Here is a 9,548-nt window from a genome sequence, read left to right on the forward strand (position 1 = left end):
CTGACACTCTCAGACACTCTCTGACACTCTCTGAAACACTCTATCACTCTCTCTCACTCTCTGACACTCTCTATCACTCTCTGACACTCTCTGACACTCTCTGACACTCACTATCACTCTCTGACACTCTCTGACACTCTCTGACACTCTCTATCACTCTCTGACAGTCTCTGACACTCTCAGACACTCTCTGACACTCTCTGACACTCTCAGACACTCACTATCACTCTCTGACACTCTCTGACACTCTCTGACACTCTCTATCACTCTCTATCGCTCTCTGACACTCTCAGACACTCTCTGACACTCTCTGAAACTCTCTATCACTCTCTCTCACTCTCTGACACTCTCTATCACTCTCTGACACTCTCTGACACTCTCTGACACTCACTATCACTCTCTGACACTCTCTGACACTCTCTGACACTCTCTATCACTCTCTGACAGTCTCTGACACTCTCTATCACTCTCTGACACTCTCTGACACTCTCTGACACTCACTATCACTCTCTGACACTCTCTGACACTCTCTGACACTCTCTATCACTCTCTGACAGTCTCTGACACTCTCTGACACTCTCAGACACTCACTATCACTCTCAGACACTCTCTGACACTCTCTGACACTCTCTATCACTCTCTGACACTCTCTATCACTCTCTGACACTCTCTGACACTCTCTGACACTCTCAGACACTCTCTATCACTCTCTGACACTCTCTGACACTCTCTATCACTCTCTGACACTCACTATCACTCTCTGACACTCACTATCACTCTCTGACACTCTCTGACACTCTCTATCACTCTCTGACACTCTCTGACACTCTCTGACACTCTCTATCACTCTCTGACACTCTCAGACACTCTCTGACACTCTCTATCATTCTCTGACACTCTCAGACATTCTCTGACACTCTCAGACACTCACTATCACTCTCTGACACTCTCTGACACTCTCTGACACTCTCTATCACTCTCTGACACTCTCAGACACTCTCTGACACTCTCTGAAACTCTCTATCACTCTCTCTCACTCTCTGACACTCTCAGACACTCTCTATCACTCTCTGACACTCTCTGACACTCTCAGACACTCACTATCACTCTCTGACACTCTCTGACACTCTCTATCACTCTCTATCACTCTCTGACACTCACTGTCACTCTCTGACACTCACTATCACTCTCTGACACTCTCTGACACTCTCTGACACTCTCTGACACTCTCTATCACTCTCTATCACTCTTTGACACTCTCTGACACACTCAGACACTCTCTGACACTCTCTATCACTCTCTCTCACTCTCTGACACTCTCAGACACTCTCTATCACTCTCTCTCACTCTCTGACACTCTCAGACACTCTCTATCACTCTCTGACACTCTCTGACACTCTCAGACACTCACTATCACTCTCTGACACTCTCTGACACTCTCTATCACTCTCTGACACTCTCTGACACTCTCTGACACTCTCTATCACTCTCTGACACTCTCAGACACTCTCTATCACTCTCTATCACTCTCTGACACTCTCAGACACTCTCTGACACTCTCTGAAACTCTCTGACACTCTCTGAAACTCTCTATCACTCTTTCTCACTCTCTGACACTCTCTATCACTCTCTGACACTCTCTGACACTCTCTGACACTCTCTGACACTCTCAGACACTCACTATCACTCTCTGACACTCTCTGACACTCTCTGACACTCTCTGACACTCTCTATCACTCTCTGACACTCTCTGACACTCTCTGACACTCTCTGACACTCTCTATCACTCTCTGACACTCTCTGACACTCTCTGACACTCTCAGACACTCACTATCACTCTCTGACACTCTCTGACACTCTCTGACACTCTCTATCACTCTCTGACAGTCTCTGACACTCTCTATCACTCTCTGACACTCTCTGACACTCTCTGACACTCACTATCACTCTCTGTCACTCTCTGACACTCACTGACACTCTCTGACACTCTCAGACACTCACTATCACTCTCTGACACTCTCTGACACTCTCAGACACTCACTATCACTCTCTGACACTCTCTGACACTCTCTGACACTCTCTGACACTCTCTATCACTCTCTGACACTCTCTGACACTCTCTGACACTCTCTGACACTCTCTATCACTCTCTGACACTCTCTGACACTCTCTGACACTCTCAGACACTCACTATCACTCTCTGACACTCTCTGACACTCTCTGACACTCTCTATCACTCTCTGACAGTCTCTGACACTCTCTGACACTCTCTGACACTCTCTGACACTCTCTATCACTCTCTGACACTCTCTGACACTCTCTGACACTCTCAGACACTCACTATCACTCTCTGACACTCTCTGACACTCTCTGACACTCTCTATCACTCTCTGACAGTCTCTGACACTCTCTATCACTCTCTGACACTCTCTGACACTCTCTGACACTCACTATCACTCTCTGTCACTCTCTGACACTCACTGACACTCTCTGACACTCTCAGACACTCACTATCACTCTCTGACACTCTCTGACACTCTCAGACACTCACTATCACTCTCTGACACTCTCTGACACTCTCTGACACTCTCTGACACTCTCTATCACTCTCTGACACTCTCTGACACTCTCTGACACTCTCTGACACTCTCTATCACTCTCTGACACTCTCTGACACTCTCTGACACTCTCAGACACTCACTATCACTCTCTGACACTCTCTGACACTCTCTGACACTCTCTATCACTCTCTGACAGTCTCTGACACTCTCTATCACTCTCTGACACTCTCTGACACTCACTATCACTCTCTGACACTCTCTGACACTCTCTGACACTCTCTATCACTCTCTGACAGTCTCTGACACTCTCTATCACTCTCTGACACTCTCTGACACTCTCTGACACTCACTATCACTCTCTGTCACTCTCTGACACTCACTGACACTCTCTGACACTCTCAGACACTCACTATCACTCTCTGACACTCTCTGACACTCTCTGACACTCTCAGACACTCACTATCACTCTCTGACACTCTCTGACACTCTCTGACACTCTCTATCACTCTCTGACAGTCTCTGACACTCTCTATCACTCTCTGACACTCTCTGACACTCTCTGACACTCACTATCACTCTCTGTCACTCTCTGACACTCACTGACACTCACTGACACTCTCTGACACTCTCAGACACTCACTATCACTCTCTGACACTCTCTGACACTCTCTGACACTCTCTATCACTCTCTGACACTCTCTGACACTCTCTGACACTCTCAGACACTCACTATCACTCTCTGACACTCTCTGACACTCTGTGACACTCTCTGACACTCTCTATCACTCTCTGACACTCTCTGACACTCTCTGACACTCTCTATCACTCTCTGACACTCTCAGACACACTCTGACACTCTCTATCATTCTCTGACACTCTCAGACACTCTCTGACACTCTCTGACACTCTCAGACACTCACTATCACTCTCTGACACTCTCTGACACTCTCTGACACTCTATCACTCTCTATCACTCTCTGACACTCTCTGACACTCTCTGACACTCACTATCACTCTCTGTCACTCTCTGACACTCACTGACACTCTCTGACACTCTCAGACACTCACTATCACTCTCTGACACTCTCTGACACTCTCTGACACTCTCTGACACTCTCTATCACTCTCTGACACTCTCTGACACTCTCTGACACTCTCAGACACTCACTATCACTCTCTGACACTCTCTGACACTCTCTGACACTCTCTATCACTCTCTGACAGTCTCTGACACTCTCTGACACTCTCAGACACTCACTATCACTCTCTGACACTCTCTGACACTCTGTGACACTCTGTGACACTCTCTGACACTCACTATCACTCTCTGACACTCTCTGACACTCTGTGACACTCTCTGACACTCTCTATCACTCTCTGACACTCTCTGACACTCTCTGACACTCTCTATCACACTCTGACACTCTCAGACACTCTCTGACACTCTCTATCACTCTCTATCACTCTCTCTCACTCTCTGACACTCTCTATCACTCTCTGACACTCTCTGACACTCTCTGACACTCACTATCACTCTCTGACACTCTCTGACACTCTCTGACACTCTCTGACACTCTCTATCACTCTCTGACAGTCTCTGACACTCTCTGACACTCTCAGACACTCACTATCACTCTCTGACACTCTCTGACACTCTGTGACACTCTCTGACACTCTCTATCACTCTCTGACACTCTCTGACACTCTCTGACACTCTCTATCACTCTCTGACACTCTCTATCACTCTCTGACACTCTCTGACACTCTCTATCACTCTCTGACACTCTCAGACACTCTCTGACACTCTCTATCATTCTCTGACACTCTCAGACACTCTCTGACACTCTCTGACACTCTCAGACACTCACTATCACTCTCTGACACTCTCTGACACTCTCTAGCACACTCTATCACTCTCTGACACACTCAGACACTCTCTGACACTCTCTGAAACTCTCTATCACTCTCTCTCACTCTCTGACACTCTCTATCACTCTCTGACACTCTCTGACACTCTCTGACACTCTCTATCACTCTCTATCACTCTCTGACACTCTCAGACACTCTCTGACACTCTCTGAAACACTCTGACACTTACTATCACTCTCTGACACTCTCTGACACTCTCTGACACTCTCTATCACTCTCTGACACTCTCAGACACTCTCTATCACTCTCTGACACTCTCTGACACTCGCAGACACTCACTATCACTCTCTGACACTCTCTGACACTCTCTATCACTCTCTGACACTCACTATCACTCTCTGACACTCACTATCACTCTCTGACACTCTCTGACACTCTCTATCACTCTCTGACACTCTCTGACACTCTCTGACACTCTCTATCACTCTCTGACACTCTCAGACACTCTCTGACACTCTCTATCATTCTCTGACACTCTCAGACACTCTCTGACACTCTCAGACACTCACTATCACTCTCTGACACTCTCTGACACTCTCTGACACTCTCTATCACTCTCTGACACTCTCAGACACTCTCAGACACTCTCTGAAACTCTCTATCACTCTCTCTCACTCTCTGACACTCTCAGACACTCTCTATCACTCTCTGACACTCTCTGACACTCTCTGACACTCTCAGACACTCACTAACACTCTCTGACACTCTCTGACACTCTCTATCACTCTCTATCACTCTCTGACACTCACTATCACTCTCTGACACTCACTATCACTCTCTGACACTCTCTGACACTCTCTGACACTCTCTGACACTCTCTATCACTCTCTATCACTCTCTGACACTCTCTGACACTCTCAGACAGTCTCTGACACTCTCTATCACTCTCTCTCACTCTCTGACACTCTCAGACACTCTCTATCACTCTCTCTCACTCTCTGACACTCTCAGACACTCTCTATCACTCTCTGACACTCTCTGACACTCTCAGACACTCACTATCACTCTCTGACACTCTCTGACACTCTCTATCACTCTCTGACACTCTCTGACACTCTCTGAAACTCTCTATCACTCTCTGACACTCTCAGACACTCTCTGACACTCTCTGAAACTCTCTATCACTCTCTCTCACTCTCTGACACTCTCAGACACTCTCTATAACTCTCTGACACTCTCTGACACTCTCTGACACTCTCAGACACTCACTATCACTCTCTGACACTCTCTGACACTCTCTATCACTCTCTATCACTCTCTGACACTCACTATCACTCTCTGACACTCACTATCACTCTCTGACACTCTCTGACACTCTCTGACACTCTCTATCACTCTCTATCACTCTCTGACACTCTCAGACACTCTCTGACACTCTCTGAAACTCTCTATCACTCTATCTCACTCTCTGACACTCTCAGACACTCTCTATCACTCTCTCTCACTCTCTGACACTCTCAGACACTCTCTATCACTCTCTGACACTCTCTGACACTCTCAGACACTCACTATCACTCTCTGACACTCACTATCACACTCTGACACTCACTATCACACTCTGACACTCTCTGACACTCTCTGACACTCTCTATCACTCTCTATCACTCTCTGACACTCTCAGACACTCTCTGACACTCTCTGAAACTCTCTATCACTCTCTCTCACTCTCTGACTCTCTCAGACACTCTCTATCACTCTCTGACACTCTCTGACACTCTCTGACACTCTCAGACACTCACTATCACTCTCTGACACTCTCTGACACTCTCTATCACTCACTATCACTCTCTGACACTCTCTGACACTCTCTATCACTCTCTATCACTCTCTGACAATCTCTGACACTCTCAGACACTCTCAGACACTCACTATCACTCTCTGACACTCTCTGACACTCTCTATCACTCACTATCACTCTCTGACACTCTCTGACACTCTCTATCACTCTCTATCACTCTCTGACAATCTCTGACACTCTCAGACACTCTCTGACACTCTCAGACACTCTCTGACACTCTCTATCACTCTGTATCTCTCTCTGACATTCTCTGACACTCTCTGACACTCTCAGACACTCTCTGACACTCTCTGTCACTCTCTATCACTCTCTGACACTCTCTGACACTCTCTGACACTCTCTGACACACTCTATCACTCTCTATCACTCTCTGACATTCTCTGACACTCTCTGACACTCTCTGAAACTCTCTATCACTCTCTTTCACTCTCTGACACTCTCAGACACTCTCTATCACTCTCTGACACTCTCTGACACTCTCAGACACTCACTATCACTCTCTGACACTCTCTGACACTCTCTATCACTCTCTATCACTCTCTGACACTCACTATCACTCTCTGACACTCACTATCACTCTCTGACACTCTCTGACACTCTCTGACACTCTCTATCACTCTCTATCACTCTCTGACACTCTCTGACACTCTCAGACACTCACTATCACTCTCTGACACTCTCTGACACTCTCTATCACTCTCTATCACTCTCTGACACTCACTATCACTCTCTGACACTCACTATCACTCTCTGACACTCTCTGACACTCTCTGACACTCTCTATCACTCTCTGACACTCTCAGACACTCTCTGACACTCTCTGAAACTCTCTATCACTCTCTGACACTCTCTGACACTCTCTATCACTCTCTATCACTCTCTGACACTCACAATCACTCTCTGACACTCACTATCACTCTCTGACACTCTCTGACACTCTCTGACACTCTCTGACACTCTCTATCACTCTCTATCACTCTCTGACACTCTCTGACACTCTCAGACACTCTCTGACACTCTCTATCACACTCTCTCAGTCTCTGACACTCTCAGACACTCTCTATCACTCTCTCTCACTCTCTGACACTCTCAGACACTCTCTATCACTCTCTGACACTCTCTGACACTCTCAGACACTCACTATCACTCTCTGACACTCTCTGACACTCTCTATCACTCTCTGACACTCTCTGACACTCTCTGACACTCTCTGACACTCTCTATCACTCTCTGACACTCTCTGACACTCTCTGACACTCTCTGAAACTCTCTATCACTCTCTCTCACTCTCTGACACTCTCAGACACTCTCTATCACTCTCTGACACTCTCTGACACTCTCTGACACTCTCAGACACTCACTATCACTCTCTATCACTCTCTATCACTCTCTGACACTCACTATCACTCTCTGACACTCACTATCACTCTCTGACACTCTCTGACACTCTCTGACACTCTCTGACACTCTCTATCACTCTCTATCACTCTCTGACACTCTCAGACACTCTCTGACACTCTCTGAAACTCTCTATCACTCTCTCTCACTCTCTGACACTCTCAGACACTCTCTATCTCTCTCTCTCACTCTCTGACACTCACTATCACTCTCTGACACTCACTATCACTCTCTGACACTCTCTGACACTCTCTGACACTCTCTATCACTCTCTGACACTCTCAGACACTCTCTGACACTCTCTGAAACTCTCTATCACTCTCTGACACTCTCTGACACTCTCTATCACTCTCTATCACTCTCTGACACTCACAATCACTCTCTGACACTCACTATCACTCTCTGACACTCTCTGACACTCTCTGACACTCTCTGACACTCTCTATCACTCTCTATCACTCTCTGACACTCTCTGACACTCTCAGACACTCTCTGACACTCTCTATCACACTCTCTCAGTCTCTGACACTCTCAGACACTCTCTATCACTCTCTCTCACTCTCTGACACTCTCAGACACTCTCTATCACTCTCTGACACTCTCTGACACTCTCAGACACTCACTATCACTCTCTGACACTCTCTGACACTCTCTATCACTCTCTGACACTCTCTGACACTCTCTGACACTCTCTATCACTCTCTGACACTCTCAGACACTCTCTGACACTCTCTGAAACTCTCTATCACTCTCTCTCACTCTCTGACACTCTCAGACACTCTCTATCACTCTCTGACACTCTCTGACACTCTCTGACACTCTCAGACACTCACTATCACTCTCTATCACTCTCTATCACTCTCTGACACTCACTATCACTCTCTGACACTCACTATCACTCTCTGACACTCTCTGACACTCTCTGACACTCTCTGACACTCTCTATCACTCTCTATCACTCTCTGACACTCTCAGACACTCTCTGACACTCTCTGAAACTCTCTATCACTCTCTCTCACTCTCTGACACTCTCAGACACTCTCTATCACTCTCTCTCACTCTCTGACACTCTCAGACACTCTCTATCACTCTCTGACACTCTCTGACACTCTCAGACACTCACTATCACTCTCTGACACTCTCTGACACTCTCTATCACTCTCTATCACTCTCTGACACTCTCAGACACTCACTATCACTCTCTATCACTCTCTATCACTCTCTGACACTCACTATCACTCTCTGACACTCACTATCACTCTCTGACACTCTCTGACACTCTCTGACACTCTCTGACACTCTCTATCACTCTCTATCACTCTCTGACACTCTCAGACACTCTCTGACACTCTCTGAAACTCTCTATCACTCTCTCTCACTCTCTGACACTCTCAGACACTCTCTATCACTCTCTCTCACTCTCTGACACTCTCAGACTCTCTCTATCACTCTCTGACACTCTCTGACACTCTCAGACACTCACTATCACTCTCTGACACTCTCTGACACTCTCTATCACTCTCTATCACTCTCTGACACTCACTATCACTCTCTGACACTCACTATCACACTCTGACACTCTCTGACACTCTCTGACACTCTCTGACACTCTCTATCACTCTCTATCACTCTCTGACACTCTCAGACACTCTCTGACACTCTCTGAAACTCTCTATCACTCTCTCTCACTCTCTGACTCTCTCAGACACTCTCTATCACTCTCTGACACTCTCTGACACTCTCTGACACTCTCAGACACTCACTATCACTCTCTGACACTCTCTGACACTCTCTATCACTCACTATCACTCTCTGACACTCTCTGACACTCTCTATCACTCTCTATCACTCTCTGACAATCT

The sequence above is a fragment of the Heterodontus francisci genome, unplaced genomic scaffold, assembly GCF_036365525.1.
Source record: "Heterodontus francisci isolate sHetFra1 unplaced genomic scaffold, sHetFra1.hap1 HAP1_SCAFFOLD_250, whole genome shotgun sequence".
Lineage (NCBI taxonomy): Eukaryota > Metazoa > Chordata > Chondrichthyes > Heterodontiformes > Heterodontidae > Heterodontus > Heterodontus francisci.